The sequence below is a fragment of the Bombina bombina genome, chromosome 3 (assembly GCF_027579735.1).
Source record: "Bombina bombina isolate aBomBom1 chromosome 3, aBomBom1.pri, whole genome shotgun sequence".
Taxonomy (NCBI): Eukaryota; Metazoa; Chordata; class Amphibia; order Anura; family Bombinatoridae; genus Bombina; species Bombina bombina.
The window spans coordinates 634229065-634254789 of NC_069501.1; the positions used below are offsets into that span (position 1 = coordinate 634229065).

General features: G+C 38.7%; 1 long non-coding RNA gene across 1 annotated transcript; it reads left to right on the forward strand.

Moving 5' to 3' along the window:
- On the forward strand, positions 1-24905 carry LOC128651854 (uncharacterized). The gene is made up of 3 exons (XR_008401197.1): positions 1-149; positions 15636-15741; positions 24812-24905. It is a non-coding gene; the product is annotated as an uncharacterized LOC128651854 (long non-coding RNA).
- Positions 24906-25725: the final 820 nt, after the last annotated feature.

Genomic DNA, 25725 nt, shown 5'->3' on the forward strand with positions numbered 1-25725 from the left:
TGGATGGTTAAAAGTAGATGCCTTTGAATTGGAAACGAGCGCTACTCATGAAGTATGGAAGCCCCGAGAGCTTTCATCACTGTTTTCATTAGAGACGGGGAATGTTCCAGATAATGTTAATGAGATCACACCGGGTATCAACAGATCAGGTAATGAACATGAGCTCGTCTGATTATCAACTAATGACATGCTAATGTACAGGTCACTGTCAAATAATAATACAAAAATAACTTTAATCAAGGCACTTAATGTGTTGCTATATGTGTGGTACTTATTTCTCTTCATATCAGCTACCTTTAAGGTATGAGTCTGTATTGCTAGAAAGGTGGATTGGTAATTAATATTTCCTGTTAAAGCATTCAAATTTACTTTGTTTTTTCAGAACCTGACCATCAGTCCCTTTCATTCATTGGATTACTTTAAACAAATATTCTGATTAGGAAATAATATGATAGGGATTCATGATAAAATGATGTACTCAATTAAATAATCAGAATCTGGTTTTCTTATAGGATACATAAATGTAATACCATACCTGTGTTTTTGTCCTAATTTGAAACTAAAGCCATGAAGACTTATATTGTCTTTATTTACCAATAAAATAAATGTTAGCTCCCCTAGTGGTGCCTCTTTTTCATTTGCAACTCTTAGGACCCTGATATCTAAACTCCGCCAGATCAGACATGATTTTTTACGCTGCCCTCGTGAAATTATCTTAAAGGGACAGTTCCTGTAAGTAGAGAGAGGCCTCCTATTGAAAGTAATGGAGCTGTCTGGAAAGGTAAACTTTGCTGGGTAGAGCAAAGTTAACAGTGAGCAGGGGGCGCACTTTAAAAATGAAATCCTGCATCAAAAACAAATCAGCTTGCGCTGCTTTCTGCGTATAGCATTTACAATCGCCTATATGTTGTACGCACGTGTTTTTCTATTAGGGAATTAAGTATTTTGCGTATTTTGCAACAACCTCACTGATGGATCTCTAGAGCGGAAATGTTTAGATAATTACACTTGGATTTGAGAGACAATTTCATACATGCCGTGGAACGCCCATGTTCAGCCATTTTTTTACGATAAAACAACTATTTTGTACTTATGAATTTCAATGTGAGTTTTACACATCCAGTATACTTAAATTACGATTTACGCTGTGCACAATTTTGTTATGATTTTTGATGCACCTTAAAAATACATTTTTTTCCTGTGTATTTTTGTGTGAATGGTTCATTTATTCGTTTAGTATGATTTTTAATGTTTCATATTTTTTATTGAGATTTTATGATACATCATTGTACATATCTTTATGTAAACATTTAACATAAAGGAGAAAAAATCAACAACAAATAACTGATAAAACATTTGGTATCTACTTTTTAGACAGTGCTAACATAACAAGCTGAGCTAAGTTACGTTCTGCATATGTAGCGCCGATTCCCATAGGAACTTATAGTATCACTTTTAAATATCGTTTTTTATCGTGCACTTTTGTAATGTATAAAAATGCAGTATACCCCCCTTAGTGAGACACCCTGTTTTCAGGGTAAAAAGTGGCTTTAGATAATTCCAAAAGTGAAATATGCTTAAGTAATCCAGCCCAGAGACCTATAGATCATCGGGCCGTTAGTGTCCTTATTTAGACTTCAATAAATTGAAAAACCTGCAATAACAGTACTTTAACTTGCCTTTCTATCTTGTCTTTTAGATCCCCCTAAAATTGTAAATATTTCTTTCATGTAATTAGCAAGAGTCCATGAGCTAGTGACGTATGGGATATACATTCCTACCAGGAGGGGCAAAGTTTCCCAAACCTCAAAATGCCTATAAATACACCCCTCACCACACCCACAATTCAGTTTTACAAACTTTGCCTCCCGTGGAGGTGGTGAAGTAAGTTTGTGCTAGATTCTACGTTGATATGCGCTTTGCAGCAGGCTGGAGCCAGGTTTTCCTCTCAGTGTGCAGTGAATGTCAGAGGGATGTGAAGAGAGTATTGCCTATTTGAATTCAATGGTCTCCTTCTACGGGATCTATTTCATAGGTTCTATGTTATCGGTCGTAGAGATTTATCTCTTACCTCCCTTTTCAGATCGACGATATACTCTTATGTACCATTACCTCTACTGATTCTCGTTTCAGTACTGGTTTGGCTATCTACTATATGTAGATGAGTGTCCTGGGGTAAGTAAGTCTTATTTTTAGGCGCCAATAATGTGGGCGTCTTTTTTGGCGCTAAAAAATGTGGGCGTCATTCTTGTCTCCACCTTTTTTTCACATTATTTCAGTCTCATTTTGCATTGCTTCTGGTTGCTAGAGTCTTGTTCATTGGCATTTTTTTCCCATTCCTGAAACTGTCATTTAAGGAATTTGATAATTTTGCTTTATATGTTGTTTTTTCTTTTACATATTGCAAGATGTCTCACATTGACCCTGGATCAGAATCTACTTCTGGAAAGACGCTGCCTGATGCTGGTTCTACCAAAGTTAAGTGCATTTGTTGTAAACTTGTGGTAATTGTTCCTCCGGCTGTAGTTTGTGATGAATGTCATGATAAGCTTGCTAATGCAGATAGTATTTCCATTAGTAATATACCATTACCTGTTGCTGTTCCCTCAACATCTAATACTCAGGATGTTCCTGTAAATATAAAAGAATTTGTTTCTAAATCTATTAGGAAGCTATGTCTGTTATTCTCCTTCCAGTAAACGTAAAAGGTCTCTTAAAACTTCTCATTTTTCAGAGGAATTTTTAAATGACCGTCATCATTCTGATTTGTCTGATTCTGATGAGATATTCTGGTTCAGAGGATTCCTGTCTCAGATATTGACACTGATAAATCTTCATATTTATTTAAGATGGAATTTATTCGCTCTTTACTTAAAGAAGTTTTAATCGCATTAGAAATGGAGGATTCTAGTCCTCTTGATACTAAATCTACTAAGCGTTTAAATTCGGTTTTTTAAACCTCCTATAGTTATTCCAGAAGTTTTTCCTGTCCCTGATGCTATTTCTGAAGTAATTTCTAGGGAATGGAATAATCTGGGGTACTTCATTTACCTCCTTCTCAAAGGTTTAAGAAATTGTATCCTGTGCCATCTGACAGATTAGAGTATTGGGACAAAATCCCTAAAGTTGATGGGGCTATCTCTACTCTTGCTAAACGTACTACTATTCCTACGGCAGATAGTACTTCCTTTAAGGATCCTTTATATAGGAAGATTGAATCCTTTCTAAGGAAAGCTTATTTATGTTCAGGTAATCTTCTTAGGCCTGCTATTCTTTGGCTGATGTTGCTGCCCGCTTCCACTTTTTGGTTGGAGGCTTTAGCACAGCAAGTATCAGACCATAATGCTCATAGCATTGTTAAACTTCTTCAACATGCTAATAACTTTATTTGTGATGCCATCTTTGATATCATTAGAGTTGATGTCAGGTATATGTCTTTGGCTATTTTAGCTAGAAGAGCTTTATGGCTTTAAAACTTGGAATGCAGATATGTCTTCTAAGTCAACTTTGCTTTCTCTTTCTTTCCAAGGTAATAAATTATTTGGTTCCCAGTTGGATTCAATTATTTCAACTGTTACCGGGGGGAATGGAACTTTTTTGCCTCAGGACAAAAAATCTAAAGGTAAATATAGGGGCTGCTAATCGTTTTCGTTCCTTTCGTCAGAATAAGGAAACAGAAGCCTGACCCTTCCCCTAAAGGAACGGTTTCTGTTTGGAAACCTTCTCCAATCTGTAATAAATCCAAGCCTTTTAGAAAGTCAAAACCAGCTCCCAAGTCCACATGAAGGTGCAGCCCTCATTCCAGCTCAGCTGGTAGGGGGCAGGTTACGATTTTTCAAAGACATTTGGATCAATTCGATTCACAGTCTTTGGATTCAGAGCATTGTTTTCTCAAGGGGTACAGAATAGGTTCAAGGTAAGGCCGCCTGCGAAGAGATTTTTTCTCGTCTTGCATTCCAATAAATCCAGTTGAAGGCTTCAGGCATTTCTGAAATGTGTTTCAGATCTCGAGTTGGCTGGAGTAATTGTGCCAGTTCCAGTCTGGAACAGGGTCTGGGGGGTTTTACTGAAATCTATTCATTGTACCAAAGAAGGAGAATTCCTTCAGACCAGTTCTGGATTTAAAGATATTGAATCGTTATGTAAGGATACCAACATTCAAAATGGTAACTATAAGGACTATTCTGCCTTTTGTTCATCAAGGGCATTATATGTCCACAATAGATTTACAGGGATGCATATCTTCATATTCCGATTCATCCAGATCACTTCAGTTTCTGAGATTCTCTTTTCTAGACAAGCATTACCAGTTTGTGGCCCTTCCGTTTGGCCTAGCAACAGCTCCAAGTTTTCAAAGGTTCTCGTGCCCTTCTCTCTGAAATCAGAGAACAGGGTATTGCAGTATTTCCTTATTTGGACGATATCTTGGTACTTGCTCAGTCTTCACATTCTGCAGAATCTCATACGAATCAACTTGTGTCGTTTCTTCAAAGACATGGTTGGAGGATCAATTTACCAAAGAGTTCGTTGATTCCTCAGACAAAGGTAACCTTTTTGGGTTTTCAAATAGATTCAGTGTCCCATGACCTTTCTCTAACAGAAAAGAGACGTCTGAAATTGGTTTCAGCCTGTCAAAACCTTCAGTCTCAATCATTCCCTTCGGTAGCTTTATGCATGGAAATTCTAGGTCTCATGACTGCTGCATCGGACGCGATCCCCTTTGCTCGTTTTCACATGCGAACTCTTCATCTTTGTATGCTGAACCAATGGTGCAGGGATTATACAAATATATCACAATTAATATCCTTAAATCCCAATGTACGACACTCTCTGACGTGGTGGATAGATCACCATCGTTTAGTTCAAGGGGCTTCTTTTGTTCGTCCAACCTGGACTGTGATCTCAACAGATGCGAGTCTGTCAGGTTGGGGAGCTGTATGGGGATCTCTGACAGCGCAGGGGGTTTGGGAATCTCAGGAGGCGAGATTACCAATCAACATTTTGGAACTCCGTGCGATTTTCAGAGCTCTTCAGTTCTGGCCTCTTCTGAAGAGAGAATCGTTTATTTGTTTTCAGACAGACAATGTCACAACCGTGGCATATGTCAATCATCAGGGTGGGACTCACAGTCCTCAGGCTATGAAAGAAGTATCTCGGATACTTGTATGGGCGGAATCCAGCTCCTGTCTAATCTCTGCGGTTCACATCCCAGGTGTAGACAATTGGGAAGCGGATTATCTCAGTCGCCAGACGTGTCACGAGTCAGTCAAGGTCCTATAAATCCCTGTAAAGAGAAGTATAGTTTAAATTATGAATCCAACTGTAGATAAGGTAAAGTTAGTTAGATTAGTATTCCACGTTAAAGATGTAGTTGTGTGGAAGAATTGTTTAATTAGGTGGCAACAGGATATAAATGATTGTTGGAATCATTTATTAATTAAACAATTCTACCTATGATTTACGGTAACAGTAGTACTAATATAACCTATAGCCAAAAGGTGGCAACATGGTTGGCAGGTTAAATAGTACTAATACACCTGGTGGATATATTTATTAATAATGGCAGAGAGTGGATCTCTGTTGATTTTAGAGGCAGTCAATACAGGAGCATATAATGAGTTTAAGGAAAGGTTATTTTAGAGCATAGTCTCTGATTATGCAATGAGAGGTAGCGGTAATGAGATATTTAAATATAAGCAGTTTTAGAGTCTTACCGCAAGAACCGGAGAAAGTGTTTGTGAGCAGCCGTAGGTCCCTGCGATATGGCTGAGAGGCTTGGGAGATCCGGGTAAGAATCCGTTGCACGCTGAGGTAGCGTGTGTTGTGAGTGAAGGCAGAGGCGTCCGGACGTCAAGCAGGAAGCTAGCAGGGATGCGAGTGACGTCACCGCTATTTGCCGATCAAAAAGGAGACGCTGACAGACAGCGTTAGAGGAATGAGAACTGAAGAGGTAACTAAGCTGATTAAACTTAGGAACTTAGATTTCAATTTAGGTTCAAGTTGGCAAGTAATAGAAATCCAGGTTAGCTGTAAGAAACTGACTGTGGAAACAAAAATTACTAAGCACCTAATGATCTGTGGGAGGGGTTTTTATACTGATTAGACAAAGGTATCAGGTAACCTTAAAGGCACAAGAACAGATCATGACAGTACTCCCCCCTCAAAGAGCCACTCAGGGGATCAAGGTTTGGGTCTGTCAGGATGCCGCCTGTGGAACAGAGAGACCAGTCGCGGAGCAGAGAGGTTTGAAGCAGGTTCCCAAGAATCATCCTCATCCGGATAACCCTTCCAATGCACCAAATACTGAAGTTTGCCCCCTCTACGATGAGAATCCTTTATAGAAGCTACTTCATACTCAGGGTCCCCTTCTTGGAGTACTTCAGTAACTGGAGGGTAGTGTTCCATCTCCCGCGTCTGTTTGTAAGGCTTCAGTAAGGACACATGGAATGTGGGATGTATCCGCAAATTGTCCGGGAGGGGCAGGGTAACAGCATTCTGATTCACAACTTCTCTAATAGAATAGGGACCTATGTACAAGGAGGATAATTTGCGAGATGGATAGGGTAATCGCAAGTTACGCGTGGACAGCCATACCTTGTCTCCAACTTTATAGTTAGGCGATGCCAGATGTTTTTTGTCATAATAAAATTTATGTAACATTTTAGAGTGAGCGATATTGTCCTGAACAGTAGTGAAAGTTTCGGATATGGTGTTAACCAAATCATTGACCAAGGGGCAAGCACTATCTTGTAAGTCTTCTTGATGGAAAACCGGATGAAAGCCGTAATTAATGTAGAAAGGTGAGAACTTGGTGGTACTATTTACGGAGTTATTGTAGGCAAATTCTGCATACATCAATAAAGAGGACCAGTTGTTTTGTTGGTTGTTAATAAAACAGTGTAGGAATTGCTCCAACCACTGATTAACCCTCTCCGTCTGACCATTGGTTTGTGGGTGGTAAGAGGTACTTAACCGGCGGCGTATTTTCAAGGTTTTACATAATTCAGACCAAAATTTACTCGTGAACTGGGATCCACGTCTGATGTTATACTTGAGAGGTAATCCATGATGTTTTATTACGTGTTGCATAAGAAGTAGGGCTGTTTCTGAAGCAGTCGGTAACTTAGTGGTAGGAATGAAGTGTGCCATTTTACTAAAAATGTCCACAACAACTAGTATAGTGGTAAAGTTAGAAGATTTAGGTAATTCAACTATATAGTCTAGTGCTATATCAGTCCAAGGTCGAGAGGGTATAGGAAGGGGTAGTAATTGGCCGTATGGCTGTCTTTGTTGCGTCTTAGAGACTGTACATATAGTACAAGAATTGATGTAATTGGTAACATCTGTTTTTAAGGTTGGCCACCAAAAAATGTCTGGTAATGAGGTCAATGGATTTAGAGATTCCAGGATGTCCAGCTAGAACAGTGTCATGGTAACTGTATAGAATTTTCTCTCTTAAGGACTTAGGTACATAAACAAGTTTGTCATGATAGTACAGTCCATTAGTATGTAGAGTTACTTGTGTCTTTGGCAATTCTGAATCTGATGTAAGATGTGTTTTTAGTAAACTAGTTATATCTTCTGTGAGTCCTATAATGTTTTCAGGGGGAATTATAGACACTTGTGATTGTGGTGATATAGGTCTATTTGGTATTCTAGAAAGAGCATCTGCCTTTAAATTCTTATTAGCAGGTCTATAAGTTATTAAATAGTTAAATCTATTAAAGAATAGATTCCAACGAACCTGGCGTGAAGTAAGGGTTCTATTGGTTTTCAAAAACTGTAAGTTCCTATGGTCTGTGTATATTAGAATGGGAATGGAGGTTCCCTCCAATAAGTGTCTCCAGTGTTCGAAAGAGGCTTTGACAGCTAGAAGCTCCTTCTCCCCTATTGCGTAATTTATCTCTGATTCAGACATAACTCTTGAAAAAAAGGCAACAGGATGTAAAGGATGTTTCAGACTTTGTCTTTGAGACAAAACTGCTCCAATGGCATAATCTGAGGCGTCTACTTCAATGACATATTGCAATGAGGGATTAGGATAAGAAAGAATAGGTGCTGTAGTGAACCTGTGTTTCAATGTATTAAATGTATTTTCAGCTTCTTCAGTCCAATGAAATTTGACATAGACTTTGTGAGATTTGTAAGGGGTTTGGCTAAGTGTGCAAAATTTTTAATAAACTTCCTATAGAAGTTCGCAAACCCCATGAACCTCTGAATCTGTTTTTTGGATGTGGGAGTAGGCCACTCTAGAATAGCTTTTATTTTATTCTTTTCCATATCAATTCCTTCAGGAGTTATGACATAACCCAGAAAAGTGATGTTATTAGTGTTAAAAATACATTTTTCTGGTTTGGCGTATAAGTGGTGTTGACGTAGCCTGGACAGTACAGTGCGAACATGCTTTATGTGGTCTGATTTGTTTTGTGAGTATATGAGGATGTCGTCTAAATAGATTACAACATAGATATCAAGAAGATCTTTAAATACATCATTTATTAGATACTGAAAGGTGGCAGGCGCATTGCAGACCCCGAATGGCATCACTGTGTACTCATAGAGTCCGTAGCGTGTACAGAACGCAGTGAGCCACTCGTCACCTTCTCTCACTCTGATAAGGTTATATGCACCTCTGAGATCTAGTTTTGTGAAGTAGGAAGCCCCCTCAAGTCTCTCTATTAACTCGGGAATCAGAGGTAGTGGGTATCTGTTCTTTATAGTTCTACGATTAAGTTCTCTATAATCCACTATAGGTCTAATTGTACCATCTTTATTCTTGACGAAAAATATTCCTGCTCCAGCTGGAGAGGTGGATGGTCTTATGAACCCCTTACGGAGGTTTTCTTCGAGATAATCTTTTAGATAGTCTAATTCGATTTTTGAGAGTGGAAAGATATGCCCACAAGGTATATCTGCCCCGGGGATTAAGTCTATGGGGCAGTCATACTTCCTATGAGGAGGAAGGTTTTCTGACTCTTTTTTACAAAAAAACATCACAGAAATCTGAGTATTCGGGAGGTATGTTGTTAGATTCGGTTTGTAAAATGTGATGGCTGGATATACAAGTGTTTTTACAATAATCAGAAGTGAATATAACATCAGAAGTTTTCCATGATATATTGGGGTCATGTAAATTTAGCCAAGAGTAACCTAAAACCAGAGGGTATATGGGAGATGAGATAACGTCAAAAGATATATATTCAACGTGAGCACCCCCTATGGATACTTTAATGGGAATTGTGTGATGTGATATAGGACCGGATGATATTTGACTACCGTCAATAACTCTAAGTAACACTGGATTTGTCTTTTTTATAAGTGGTATTTTATTTAAGGTTGTGAAATTCAAATCCATATAATTAGTGCTGGCTCCTGAATCAATAATCGCCCTGGATGTTACTCGTTGGTTCTCCCACTGCAAAATAAGAGTGAGTGAGCAGTTGGTATGATTAAGGGTATGAACATTATAACAAGTATTTACAGATGTTTTCTTACCCCTTTTCTGACGTCCCAGTATCGGACAATCTTTTACTGTGTGTTGAGCTGATCCGCAGTACATACACAGATTATTTTGTCTTCGTCTGAGCTTTTCTTGTGGATTGAGTGAACCTTTGACAAATCCAATATCCATGGCTTCAGGAGCATTTTGTGGGTGGCTACGTGTGCTTAGTGGTGGGGGTGTAGGAAAAGGTGAACGTCTCAATGTGTTTTCACTAGGACTGCGTTCAGACCTACGTTCTCTCAGACGTCTGTCTAAACTAATTGAGAGGTTAATTAACCCTTCTAATGTCTGAGGCATTTCAACTCTTGCTAATTCGTCTTTGAGTGCGTCACATAACCCTAACCTAAACTGGTTTTTAAGAGACAATTCGTTCCAACCACTATCCTTTGAGAATCTTTTAAACTCAGTGATATAATCCTCTACAGGCTTTTTTAGTTGTTTTAATGCTCTCATACCGTTCTCAGCTGTGAGCTGCTTGTAGGGATCGTCATACAATTGTGACATTGCAGAAAAAAAAAGATTCTAAGGATAGTAATATGGGATCATTTGATTCAAAAAATGAGTTAGCCCATATGCGTGGTTCTCCCCTTAGATAAGAGATAGTGGTTAAAACCTTAGTTTGATCTGTGGGGTAGGTGAGAGGTTTGAGTGAGAATAATAGATAGCAAGCATTCTTGAACTCTCTGAAGTGTTTTCTATCTCCATAAAAATGTTCAGGGGGGCTAACATTGGGTTCTACAATGTTTAATGTTTTTTGTTTGTCTGAAATTTCCTTTATGTAAGATTTAAGTGCAGTGTTCTCATGTTGCAAGGTGTTTAATGCCTGTGTTATTGACTCAACCTTGTCAGTTAATGTCTGCACATGGGTTACTATATCTACTGGATTCATGATAGGCTTAGTAATTTATGTCACGAGCCAGTCAAGGTCCTATAAATCCCTGTAAAGAGAAGTATAGTTTAAATTATGAATCCAACTGTAGATAAGGTAAAGTTAGTTAGATTAGTATTCCACGTTAAAGATGTAGTTGTGTGGAAGAATTGTTTAATTAGGTGGCAACAGGATATAAATGATTGTTGGAATCATTTATTAATTAAACAATTCTACCTATGATTTACGGTAACAGTAGTACTAATATAACCTATAGCCAAAAGGTGGCAACATGGTTGGCAGGTTAAATAGTACTAATACACCTGGTGGATATATTTATTAATAATGACAGAGAGTGGATCTCTGTTGATTTTAGAGGCAGTCAATACAGGAGCATATAATGAGTTTAAGGAAAGGTTATTTTAGAGCATAGTCTCTGATTATGCAATGAGAGGTAGCGGTAATGAGATATTGAAATATAAGCAGTTTTAGAGTCTTACCGCAAGAACCGGAGGAAGTGTTTGTGAGCAGCCGTAGGTCCCTGCGATATGGCTGAGAGGCTTGGGAGATCCGGGTAAGAATCCGTTGCACGCTGAGGTAGCGTGTGTTGTGAGTGAAGGCAGAGGCGTCCGGACGTCAAGCAGGAAGCTAGCAGGGATGCGAGTGACGTCACCGCTATTTGCCGATCAAAAAGGAGACGCTGACAGACAGCGTTAGAGGAATGAGAACTGAAGAGGTAACTAAGCTGATTAAACTTAGGAACTTAGATTCCAATTTAGGTTCAAGTTGGCAAGTAATAGAAATCCAGGTTAGCTGTAAGAAACTGACTGTGGAAACAAAAATTACTAAGCACCTAATGATCTGTGGGAGGGGTTTTTATACTGATTAGACAAAGGTATCAGGTAACCTTAAAGGCACAAGAACAGATCATGACAAGACGTTACATCCGGGCGAATGGTCCCTTCACCCAGAGGTATTTCTTCAGATTGTTCAAATCTGGGGACTTCCAGAAATAGATCTGATGGCCTCTAATCTAAACAAGAAACTTCCCAGGTATCTGTCCAGATCCAGGGATCCTCAGGCGGAGGCAGTGGACGCGTTGTCGCTTCCTTGGAATTATCATCCTGCCTATATCTTTCCGCCTCTAGTTCTTCCAAAAGTGATTTCCAAAATTCTTATGGAACGTTCGTTTGTACTGCTGGTGGCTCCAGCATGGCTTCACAGGTTTTGGTATGCGGATCTCATTCGGATGGCCAGTTGCCAACCTTGGACACTTCCGTTAAGACCAGACCTTCTATCTCAAGGCCAATTTTTCCATCAGGATCTCAAATCATTAAATTTGAAGGTATGGAAATTGAACGCTTGATTCTTAGTCATAGAGGTTTCTCTGACTCAGTAATTAATACTATGTTACAGGCTCGTAAATCTGTGTCTAGGATGATTTATTATCGAGTCTGGAAGACTTACATTTCTTGGTGTTCTTCTCATAATTTCTCTTGGCATTCTTTTAGAATTCCTAGAACTTTACAGTTTCTTCAGGATGGTTTGGATAAAGGTTTGTCTGCAAGTTCCTTGAAAGGACAAATCTCTGCTCTTTCTGTTCTTTTTCACAGAAAGATTGCTAATCTTCCTGATATTCATTGTTTTGTACAAGCTTTGGTTCATATTAAACCTGTCATTAAATCAATCTCTCCTCCTTGGAGTCTTAATTTAGTTCTGAGGGCTTTACAAGCCCCTCCGTTTGAACCTATGCATTCTTTGGACATTAAATTACTTTCTTGGAAAGTTCTGTTCCTTTTGGCCATCTCTTCTGCTAGAAGAGTTTCTGAGTTATCTGCTCTTTCTTGTGAATCTCCTTTTCTGATTTTTCATCAGGATAAGGCAGTGTTGCGGACTTCATTTAAATTCTTACCTAAGGTTGTGAATTCTAACAACATTAGTAGAGAAATTGTTGTTCCTTCTTTGTGTCCTAATCCTACGAATTCAAAGGAGAGATCTTTACATTCTTTGGATGTAGTAAGAGCTTTGAAATATTATGTTGAAGCTACTAAAGATTTTAGAAAGACTTCTAGTCTATTTGTTATCTTTTCTGGGTCCAGAAAAGGTCAGAAGGCCTCCGCCATTTCTTTGGCGTCGTGGTTAAAGTCTTTGATTCATCATGCTTATGTGGAGTCGGGTAAATCCCCGCCTCAAAGAATTACGGCTCATTCTACTAGGTCAGTTTCTACTTCCTGGGCGTTTAGGAATGAAGCTTCTGTTGATCAGATTTGCAAAGCAGCAACTTGGTCTTCTTTGCATACTTTTACTAAATTCTACCATTTTGATGTGTTTTCTTCTTCTGAAGCAGTTTTTGGTAGAAAAGTACTTCAGGCAGCTGTTTCAGTTTGATTCTTCTGCTTATAATTTCAGTTTTTTTCATTATTAAGATTAAAACTTTTGTTTTGGGTTGTGGATTATTATTTTTCAGCGGAATTGGCTGTCTTTATTTTATCCCTCCCTCTCTAGTGACTCTTGCGTGGAAGTTCCACATCTTGGGTATTTATTATCCCATACGTCACTAGCTCATGGACTCTTGCTAATTACATGAAAGAAAACATAATGTAAGAACTTACCTGATAAATTCATTTCTTTCATATTAGCAAGAGTCCATGAGGCCCACCCTTTTTGTGGTGGTTATGATTTTTTTGTATAAAGCACAATTATTCCAATTCCTTATTTTTGATGCTTTCGCTCCTTTCTTATCACCCCACTTCTTGGCTATTCGTTAAACTGAATTGTGTGTGTGGTGAGGGGTGTATTTATAGGCATTTTGAGGTTTGGGAAACTTTGCCCCTCCTGGTAGGAATGTATATCCCATACGTCACTAGCTCATCGACTCTTGCTAATATGAAAGAAATGAATTTATCAGGTAAGTTCTTACATAAATTATGTTTTTTTTACTGAGCTCTCTCAGTTTTCTGATGAATTAGTTAAGAGATTAGACAGGCAAAATTGTGTTAATACCATAATGTCCTGTACAGTTAGAGTTAAAGGGATATGAAACCCAAATGTTTTCTTTCATGATTCAGATAGAGCAACTTTCTAATTTACTACTATAATTAAATTTTCTTTGTTGTCTTGGTATCTTTATTTGAAAAAGCAGTAATGTAAGCTTAGAAGCCGGTCCTTTTTTGTCCAGAACCTAGGTTGTGCTTGCTGATTGGTGGCTACATTTAGCCACCAATAAGCAAGCGCTTTCCATGTCCTGAACCAAAAATGGGCTGGGTCATAAATTTACATGATACCAAGAGAACGAAGAAAAATTGATATTAGGGGTCAATTAGAAAGTTGCTTACAAATGCATGCTCTATCTGAACCATGAAGGGGAAAAGAAATGGGTTTCATATCCCTTTAAAGTGATTGTAAACTTTAATGAATTAAAGCCCAGTATCAAAAAATAATCTTAAAAACAGGGGCACTTTAATTCATTAAAGTTTACAAAGACGATTATTTTTTAAAATACTTACAATTGCGTTATGGTAAACATAACGCTGATCCCCCGCCCGCATCTCCTGCTTCTTTAGCATATGGATGACATTGGGCTTTAGTTCATTAAAGTTTACTATCACTTTAAAGAGACATAAAAAAACTAAAATCTTTCAAGATTCAGAGTGTAAAAAAAGGAAAAAAAAAAAACTTCCAATTTACTTCTATTATCAAATTGACTTTGTTCTCTTGGTTTCTTTTGTTTATAAGCATGCATGTGACTGGAGCATTATATGGTACCAGTTTTATAACTGTTATACATATTTTATAACTGTTATACATTTTCAAGAACAGTAGGTGGCAGCAGTTTCCTGTTATGTACTGCTCCAGAAATGTGTACACTACTATATTAATAAATGTACTTTGTTCTCATAGTATTCTTTGTTTAACATATGTCTAGATATGGGGAATGGGTAATAAAGGGATTATCTATGTTTTAAAATAATAACAATTCTGGTGTAGACTGTCCCTTTAAGTAGCTGCAGTGAAATGGGCATCTGATGTAGATAAAGTAATGGTAAACTCTCTTCTTTTTAAAAATCATATCCGTAGTGTTAGTGATATTTTAGATGGAGTTTAATTCATCAGTTGTAATGAAGATTCGCTGTAACCTTACTTTTTAATATAGATATAAAATTCAAATTCCCCGTGCTCCGCTGCCCACTTCAAAAGTAAATTTTTCTGTGAGCTAATGGTTTGAATTGTTGTCCAATCAGGGCTCTCTCCATAGGTGACTTTTGTTTTAGCTAGAGCGCTTATTGTAGAAAAATTCAAACCGTTCGCCAGCTTTTGACCCCCTACGACTGCAGGTTCTCACAAGAGAACCTGCAGTCCGTATTTAACAAGCAGCGCTGCTTCCTTAACCTTTCCCCACCTCTTAGGTGGCGAATATCAATCTCTCAGGTCTCTTCGGACCGGGGAGATTGACAGCTTCTGCCCACGCGTGATTGGCTGTGCGCTGGCAGGGGGCTGGATTGCACGCAAGCGCAAAATAGTGCTCGTGTGCAATGGTGAATTCTGGCAGTGGAATTCAGTCTCCAGAGGCGAGCTGCGGGGGACAGGGATGCGTATGTACGCCCATGTCCGCTGCAGCTTGATAAATCGACCCCTTAGAATACAGTGGAAAGCTCAGTTTCCAATGACTTTTTGATCACTCTTGAGTATCAGTTGTTTATGACAAAGGGGCAATACTTGTGAAATAAATGAGATCAAGCCCTTAGATGAATATGTCATGTTTTGTTTATATTGCCATGCACAAATTAAAAGGATGGCTTATTGTAAAATATTCTCCCCCTTAATGAGCTCCCAATAATTTGTTTTACCTGCTTAAAATGGTTTACAATTAGTTTATTTACCTTTTTTTTATTTGCAATAAAATACATTTTGCAATAAAATAAATTTCCCTGAAAGCTAAACTCATTTTAGGGGGTTGTGGTTTCAAATAGAAAAAAAAACTGCTCTTTTATATGCAAACATAAACAAAATAAGCAATTCCCCATACATTTTATGCTCTGCAACTAGTATTCTAAGTCACTGAAAACACATTAAAGCGAAACCCTTTAAAGTTTGTAGAAGGGCTATACCAAGATTCCTAAACTATTCCTTGGCTGATAAATTGTATATCTCTTTGTTATATGTTATTTTTTACTTTAGTATTCAGTTGATCTGTAGTTCATTTGCAGCAGCTGTTGGATTGGTCACATTAATAGTAATATTCTTTTTTTTCTGACTGCATTTTAGCCATACCTATGATTGATGAATCACATACAGCAATAATAAGACTTACTGTTTGTGACCCAGTAAGGGAAAGAGAAGGGATAATAAAGAATGTAAGGAAAGATGCAAGGTAAGAAAATATACACAAATGTTGATTTGATTTCCTCATTATCACTATCTTACACAATGGTACTTATTTGTATTTATAGATCATATCAGAGTCACAAACTAAACAGATTATTGCTATTATCTATTTTTCTTCTTTGACAAGCAGTTTATATTTGCTGTAAACTAATGAAGCTGTTATCATTATCTAATAAATAATACGTTTTATATTTATTGCGGCTATAACAGCCGCTACTCTTCTGGGAAGGTTTTCCACAAAATGTTGAAGTGTGTGTCTGTGTCAGTTTGTGCCCACTCAGCCAAAAGAGCATTGGTGAGGCCAGGCACTTATGTTGAGACCTATAGATCTCCTATCTGCAGTTAAAGGGTAAATAGATAAAGGTTCCAGGATTGGTAAATTGTAAAAAGAATAATTTGTTCATTAAGCACATATAAGTTTTCATCCAATTATAACATGTTGTGGAAGCGGAGAAACTTATTATTTGTGGTCATGGGTGATATCAGTTTTTCACAACTTTTGATTTAACTTATTAGTGCTATTAATAAATATTTTACATAAGCATTGCTACCTTACAGAGATGCCTAGTAAAGGGATTCAACAAAATATTAGAAGATAAAATTGGACCTCATTGTCCAGGATAATGGTAATAGAAAGCAAATGTATATTGTTTTTTTACAAAACCACCAAATAGTCACATCACACTCAGCAACTGTCAGTTGTAGCAGGATACATTTTCTGTAGCCTATTAGGTATCAAATACCACCTAGTTAATAGGTTAATATTAATCCCAAGAATATTAGCAGATATTGACGTCCTTGCAGTGTTGAGAAAGAGGAGGATCACATTTGTGATGAAACTGTGATTCTTTAGTAATTCCTGTTATGTAGTGTATGAGGGCAATAATCCCTGATTTACATTATATTTTCATTTATAAATTAATGAACGAGTTCCTTGATTTACCATCCCTGATTCACAAAACACTTAGGGCTAGATTGTAAGTGAAGCGTTAACTGCACTAGAAGTAAGCTTTTTGCGCTTGTCGGCTTGTGCTTGTATTACAAGTTAAAAGTAAACTGTTTTTTGCTCTCACGCTAACCCGACAAGCGCAAAAAGCCGAATTTATTGTGTGCGTGTTCGCGTATTCCCCCATAGAAGTAAAAAGAGCAAAAAAAGTGGGGGGAACCTAACACCCAACTCTCTTGCAAACCTTCTTTGTTTTATTTATATTCTCTTTTCTTACATAAAATTTATCTATTGACTTAATAGGAATGTTTTGCTGTACACCGTGACCTCCATCTTTTACAGCAGGCCTTCAAGTTCTTGTGCCATAAACTATGAGAAGAGATTCTTACTAATATTTACCTACATGATGAGTGACAATACATGAGTCCTATTTTCATAGCCAATCTGTCTAGGTCTTGCAAGTATTGATGGCTCTTCAACTTGAAACATATTTTGCACCAAAGTAATATCAGGTTTTTGCGATCGTTTGAATGCAGGTTCAACTGTGTTGGTATTACAAGTTGAAAGTAAACGCGATCGATTGAGCCCAATTGTGATTTACATTAAAATGATTACCCTGTCCTGATAGCTTTGGTTAACTGTTTTGCGAAACTAAAAAGTATCACAAAGCACATTAAAGGGACCGTTCACCCAACAATTTTCTCCCCTTTAAATTGTTCCCAATTATCCATTTTACCTTCTAGAGTGTTTTAAATTGTTTACAAGTAGCTCCTTTACCCCTATTTTGGCATTTGAAATAGCTGATGTAGCCTGTGTTATCCCCACCTATACTAAAAGTTTGTATACTGGAGTCTCAGTTATTGAATAGCCTAAGTAAACACAGCCACCAGAAGAAATTACATTCCCAGTGGGGTGCAGGATAGTTAAGTAATAAAATGATAATTTTCCATTGTTCTCTCTATGTATTGAGCTATATAACAAGTCATTGAAAATACATTAATGGAAAAAACTATTTTACAGTGTACTGTCCCTTTAAAAATAGATTACAAAGTACAGTTACACTCATAATAACACCATCTAATAAAAATGATTTTAAAAAAATGATTGCACACAAAAGTTATAAGGGCTCAAAGATATGAGGTCTGAAGTGTTAGAAAAAAAAAGGCAGGCAAAGGGCTTTAACATTGAGATGCATACAGATTCATGTCTAAAGATGGATATGAATGAATGTGTGTGTATATATATATCTACATATGTATTTATTTATGTATTTATGTGTTTATATATGAATTTACAGACATATAAACACATACATACATATATATACATTTATAGACATATATAGAAGTACATTGGAGCCCTTTGCAGTTAAGTATATGAAAACATGTAAAATCATATTTATGCAATATTCATATTTAATAAAGTTTTATACTGTGTATTTACTGTAAATATTTGACATTTCAATGCTCCGAATATAGCAGTAAAAGTTCTAAGTATTTCTAAATAGATAGTCCTATATATATCTGTATATATCTATACCTATAATGATTACATATATATATATATATATATATATATCTGTATATATCTATACCTATAATGATTACATATATATATATATATATATCAAATATATGTATGTATTTCTCCAACATTGGTGTGTCCGGTCCACGGCGTCATCCATTACTTGTGGGAAATATTCTCCCCCACAGGGAAAGGCAAGGACAGCACACAGCAAGAGCTGTCCATATAGCTCCCCCTCTGGCTCCACCCCCCAGTCATTCTCCTTGCCGCTCTGAACAAGAAGCATCTCCACGGGGATGGTGAGGAGTTTGTGGTGTTAGTTGTAGTTTTTTATTCTTCTATCAAGAGTTTGTTATTTTAAAATAGTGCTGGCTTGTACTATTTACTCTACAACAGAAAAGTGATGAAGATTTCTGTTTAAGAGGGCTATGATTTTAGCACAAGTAACTAAAATCCATTTCTGTTACTACGCAGGACTGTTGAAACCAGAGAACTTCAGTTGGGGGTAACAGTTTGCAGACTTATCTGCTTCAGGTATGACTAGTCTCCTTCTAACAACACAGGCTAATGCTAGATGACAGTCATTTTTCCCCTCAGGGAAAACGGTAAGCCATTTTTCTTTCACCTCAGCAAAAAAGATAACAGGCTTCCCCTTTTTGATTTTTATGCTGGTAGACACTGTCAGGGGCCAAATCGATTGTTTTTTATTACAATATGATGGCAATTGAAATGTTTTATAAGCTCATATACACTTGGGGACGTTTTTTATTGATCTGGCTTGCTTTAGACACCTAAATCTAGTCAGGAAGGCCCCTTCACTCTAGTGTACTGAGGGAGGAGGCCTCATTTTGGCACTTCAGTTAATTTCAAGGCAGTGCATGCAGTTCCATGTGAGAGGGTCCTGTGGCTCAGAAAGTGACTCCAGAAGGCTTATTTCTGTGGATGATTGACCCCTAAGAAAGGTAAAAGCTGCAGCAATGCTGTAGCAGGGATTGTGGTGTATAAAACGGTTAAATCCAACAATTGCTTGTTTTAAGAGCTAGAGTCTCCATATTTGCTGTGCAATACTTTCTAAGCATTAAGACACTGGGATCCAAATTTCAGAAAAATCGGATATTGCCTTCATAGCTTTTTGAACATTCAGAAATAAAGTGTGTCATTTTATTATTTAAAGAGACAGTAACGTTTTTGTTTAAAATCGTTTTTATTGCATTGTTTGCCTGCCTAAATCTGTTTAACATGTCTGTGCCATCAGATAACCTATGTTCTGTGTGTGTAGAGACAAATGTGGTTCCCCCTTCGAGTGTTTGTGATAATTGTGCCATAGCGTCCAAACAAAATGAGGACAGCTCTGTTACATTTCATAATGTTGCCCAAGATGATTTATCTAATGAAGGTAGTGGGGATAGTTCTACATCCTCTCCTTCTGTGTCTACACCAGCTTTGCCCGCGCAGGCGACACCTAGCGCGCCAGTGCTTATTTCTATGCAACAATTAACAGCAGTAGTGGATAATTCTATAGCAAATCTTTCATCCAAACTGCCAGCATTTCAGAGAAAGCGTGATTGTTCAGCTTTAAATACAGATAAAAGGGATGAACAATCAGACGCTGACGATGCTTTATCTATTTTACCCTCACATCAATCGGAATTGGCTGTGAGGGAAGGGCTGTCTGAGGGTGAAATTTCAGACTCAGGAAAGATTTCTCAACAGGCAGAACCTGATATAGTAGCATTTAAGTTTAAGCTAGAACATCTCCGCGCTTTGCTAAAGGAGGTATTAGCTACTCTGGATGACTGTGATTCTATGGTAGTACCAGAGAAGTTGTGCAAATTGGACAAATTTTTAGAGGTCCCAGTGCACGACAACGCTTTTCCAATACCCAAAAGGGTAGCGAACATAGTGGAAAAGGAGTGGGAGAAGCCAGGTGTACCCTTTGCCCCACCTCCTATATTTAAGAAAATGTTTCCCATAGTAGACCCTAGAAGGGACGCATGGCAGACGGTCCCGAAGGTTGAGGGAGCTGTTTCAACACTAGCGAAGCGCACCACTATTCCTATAGAGGACAGCTGCCCTTTCAAAGATCCTATGGATAAAAAATTGGAAGGATTGCTTAAAAAGATTTTTGTTCAGCAAAGGTTCATCCTTCAACCAGCTACGTGTGTTATTACTGTCACTTCAGCGGCGTCCTTTTGGTTCGAGGAACTAGAAAGGTCGCTCCAGAAAGAGACTTCCTATGAAGAAGTCATGGACAGAATTCACGCATTAAAATTAGCTAATTCCTTTATATTGGATGCCGCCTTTCAAATAACGAAATTGGCGGCGAAAAACTCAGGTTTTGCTATAGTAGCGCGGAGGGCGCTTTGGCTAAAATCCTGGTCGGCAGATGTGTCGTCCAAGACTAAGTTACTTAATATTCCTTTCAAGGGTAAGACCCTTTTTGGGCCGGAATTGAAGGAAATTATTTCAGACATCACTGGGGGTAAGGGCCATACCCTCCCACAGGATAGGCCTTTTAAGGCTAAGAACAAGTCTAATTTTCGTTCCTTTCGCAATTTCAGGAACGGACCGGCTAATAACTCCACTGCCGCTAGACAAGAAGGTAACGCTGCCCAGCCCAAACCCGCTTGGAAGCCCATGCAAGGCTGGATAAAGGGTAAACAGACCAAGAAACCTGCTGCTGCTACCAAGACAGCATGAAGGGGTAGCCCCCGATCCGGGACCGGATCTGGTAGGGGGCAGACTATCTCTCTTCGCTCAGGCTTGGGCAAGAGATGTTCCGGATCCCTGGGCACTAGAGATAGTCTCCAAGGGATACCTGCTATAGTTCAAGGGACTTCCTCCAAGGGGAAGGTTCCACCTGTCTCGCTTATCTTCAGACCAGATAAAGAAACAGGCATTCTTACATTGTGTAAGAGACCTATCAAAGATGGGAGTGATAAACCCAGTCCCCTCCAGGGAACAAGGTCTAGGTTTTTACTCAAACCTGTTTGTGGTTCCCAAAAAAGAGGGAACTTTCAGGCCAATTCTGGATTTAAAGATATTAAACAAGTTCCTCAGAGTTCCATCCTTCAAAATGGAAACCATTCGGACAATCTTGCCAACAATCCAGCAGGGTCAATATTTGACTACCGTGGATCTAAAGGATGCGTATCTGCATATTCCAATCCACAAAACTCATCATCAGTTCCTGAGGTTCGCCTTTCTGGACAAACATTACCAGTTCGTGGCTCTTCCATTCGATTTAGCCACCTCTCCCAGAATTTTCACAAAGGTGCTAGGGTCCCTTCTAGCGGTCCTAAGGCCGAGGGGCATCGCTGTAGCACCTTATCTAGACAACATCCTAATCCAAGTGTTGTCTCTTTCCAAAGCCACACAGACATTGTGTTGGCTTTTCTCAGATCTCACGGGTGGAAGGTGAACATAGAAAAGAGTTCACTGTCACCGTCCACAAGGGTTCCTTTTCTGGGAACAATAATAGATTCTGTGGAAATGAAGATCTTCCTGACAGAGGTCAGAAAGCTAAAGCTTCTAAACGTTTGTCGAGTTCTTCATTCTATTCCTCAACCCTCCATAGCTCAGTGCATGGAAGTAATAGGACTAATGTTCGCAGCAATGGACGTGGTTCCTTTTGCTCGAATTCATCTAAGACCATTAGAGCTGTGCATGCTCAATCAGTGGAATGGGGACTATACAGACTTGTCTCCCCAAATTCAAGTAGACCAGGTAACCAGGGACTCACTTCTCTGGTGGTTGACCCAGGATCACCTGTCTCAGGGAATGAGTTTCCGCAGACCGGAGTGGGTCATCGTCACGACCGACGCCAGCCTCTTGGGGTGGGGCTCGGTCTAGGACTCCCTGAAAGCTCAGGGCCTATGGTCTCGGGAAGAGTCGCTTCTCCCGATAAACATTTTGGAACTAAGAGCAATATTCTATGCGCTCCTGGCTTGGCCTCAGCTAGCAGAAGCCAGGTTCATAAGATTTCAGTCGGACAACATAACGACTGTTGCGTACATCAATCATCAGGGGGGAACACAGAGTTCCCTAGCGATGAAGGAAGTAACCAAGATTATCCAATGGGCAGAGAATCACTCCTGCCATCTATCTGCTATTCACATCCCAGGAGTAGACAACTGGGAAGCGGACTATTTGAGTCGTCAGATTTTCCATCCGGGAGAGTGGGAACTCCACCCGGAGGTCTTTGCTCAGTTAACCCAATTATGGGGCATTGCAGACATGGATCTAATGGCGTCCTGTCAGAACTTCAAGATTCCTTGCTACGGGTCCAGATCCAGGGATCCCAAGGCGACTCTAGTGGATGCATTAGTGGCGCCTTGGTCATTCAACCTAGCGTATGTGTTTCCACCGTTTCCTCTCCTTCCCAGGCTCATAGCCAGGATCAAACAGGAGAAGGCCGCCACGCAGTTTTGGTATGCAGACCTGGTGAATATGTCATCGGCTCCACCATGGAAGCTGCCTTTGAGACAGGATCTTCTAGTACAAGGTCCATTCGAACATCCAAATCTAGTTTCTCTGCAGCTGACTGCTTGGAAATTGAACGCTTGATTTTATCCAAGCGTGGGTTTTCGAATTCTGTGATAGATACTCTGGTCCAAGCCAGAAAACCTGTGACTAGAAAGATTTACCATAAAATATGGAAAAAATATATCTGCTGGTGTGAATCCAAGGGATTCTCCTGGAGTAAGATTAAAATTCCAAAGATTCTCTCCTTTCTCCAAGAAGGTTTGGATAAAGGGTTGTCAGCTAGTTCTCTAAAAGGACAGATTTCTGCTTTATCTGTCTTGTTACACAAACGACTGGCAGCTGTGACAGATGTACAAGCTTTTGTTCAGGCTTTGGTTAGAATCAAGCCTGTTTACAGACCCATGACTCCTCCTTGGAGTCTAAATTTAGTTTAATTTATTTTCAGTTCTTCAAGGGGTTCCGTTTGAACCTTTACATTCCATAGATATTAAGTTATTATCTTGGAAAGTTCTGTTTTTGGTTGCTATTTCTTCTGCTAGAAGAGTTTCTGAATGATCTGCTTTGCAATGTAGTCCACCCTATCTGGTTTTCCATTCAGATAAGGTTGTTTTGCGTACTAAGCCTGGTTTTCTTCCCAAAGTTGTTTCCAACAAGAATATTAACCAGGAAATAGTTGTTCCTTCTCTGTGTCCGAATCCAGTTTCAAAGAAGGAACGTTTATTACACAATTTAGATGTTGTTCGTGCTTTAAAGTTCTACTTAGAAGCAACAAAAGATTTTAGACAAACCTCATCTTTGTTTGTCGTTTACTCTGGTAAGAGGAGAGGTCAAAAAGCTACTGCTACCTCTCTCTCTTTCTGGCTGAAAAGCATTATCCGATTGGCTTATGAGACTGCCGGACGGCAACCTCCTGACCAAATCACAGCTCACTCTACTAGGGCTGTGGCTTCCACTTGGGCCTACAAGAACGAGGCTTCTGTTGATCAGATATGTAAGGCAGCGACTTGGTCCTCTCTGTACACTTTTGCCAAATTCTACAAATTTGATACTTATGCTTCTTTGGAGGCTATTTTTGGGAGAAAGGTTTTGCAAGCCGTGGTGCCTTCCATTTAGGTAACCTGATTTGCTCCCTCCCTTCATCCGTGTCCTAAAGCTTTGGTATTGGTTCCCACAAGTAATGGATGACGCCGTGGACCGGACACACCAATGTTGGAGAAAACAGAATTTATGCTTACCTGATAAATTACTTTCTCCAACGGTGTGTCCGGTCCACGGCCCGCCCTGGTTTCCTAATCAGGTTGAAAAATGTTTTCTTTATACACTACAGTCACCACGACACCCTATAGTTTCTCCTTTTTCTCCTAACCGTCGGTCGAATGACTGGGGGGCGGAGCCAGAGGGGGAGCTATATGGACAGCGCTTGCTGTGTGCTCTCCTTGCCTTTCCCTGTGGGGGAGAATATTTCCCACAAGTAATGGATGACGCCGTGGACCGGACACACCGTTGGAGAAAGTAATTTATCAGGTAAGCATAAATTCTGTTTTATGAATAAATAGAAGATATTCTGCAATGGGCAGAGCATTGTATTGTGAAATATTTATATTTTCATGTTGGGTTTCTGCACATGAAAATATGCATTGGTTTGCGTGAGAGTGCTTTTTTTTGTCCATTGACAAAATATTGTTAGTTCAGCGCACACAAAAAGTTTACTTCTAGTGCAATAAGCCCTCTGGTGAAAGCACTAAATAGTGCTCCACTTGTAATCTAGCCAAGAAAGTATTTTTTGCTTTGGAAGATTGAAATCCAGATGTTAAAATATTTTTTTATTTGATGTTGCAATAAAATATACATATTTTTTCATTTAAAAGAATGTGAGTGAATCATAGAGTGAAATATCAGTTTGCATTCAGAGAAAAATTACTTGACTTTTAATTTTATTTTCACATAGGTATTTTCATCAGTGTGATGTTTATTTTGGCAACTAATGTGTGACTATTAAATAATTGATCAAACTAGATAGAAAACTAAGCTGAAACGGTCAATATTGGAATATTGTTATGGGTGGAAGATAATGACAATTTTTTTTTATGTATCTGTTTAGTGAGGTGCAGGAAGATGCACAGCCACCTGCACCAGTGTTGTGGGTGCCACATAATGAATCAACTGTGTTGCCGAGCCCCACGAGCATACAGCAGCCGTTTGATTTGTACATAGATGCTTTACAGTATATACCTGACAACTCTACAGTAACAAAGGTGAGATAATTGAATATTCATTAGCAACATAATAAAAGGTGTTTTTTTTTTACAAATACAAGTGAATGCAAAGAGAAAAACAAAGACTTGTTTATAATAGTTAACAAGTAAAGCTAATAGATGGTGCAAAAAGAATTATACATGTACAAAGCGCACCCACTACAGTCAATACACATAATTAAAAGACTGTAAAAGTCAAAATGATATGATTCTGATAGAACATTTAAATTCACCATTACTATCAAATTGACTTTATTCCTTTGGTATCCTTTGTTGAAAGGTATATGTACATATCCTCAGTAGCAACAATTAACCTTATACGCTACCTGATTAACCCCTTCACTCCCTGGAATAATAGAAGTATGGTGTGAAGCTGCAATTAGCAGCTTTCTAAGTACCAAAAACCAATGGCAAAGCCATGTATGTCTGCTATTTCTGAACATCCCAGGAAAGCTTTTACAACCATTTATGCCATGATTGCACAAGCGTTACATAAATAATTTCAGTGAGAAACCCAAAGTATGTGAAAAAGATAACAATTTTTTATATGATTGCATTTGGACCTAGATCAATACCTTGGGTTGTCTACAAATATATAGTTTTGACAGGTAAATAAAACAATACAAATCCAAGAAGAGGCGCACTGCAGCCAGAAAACCTGAATCCACACAGGCTTAAAAGTTCCAAAATGTAATAAGCAAAAGTTAAAAGCATATTTCAGCATAGTTAGCACACAGATAAACAACCGGTTGTGCGAACA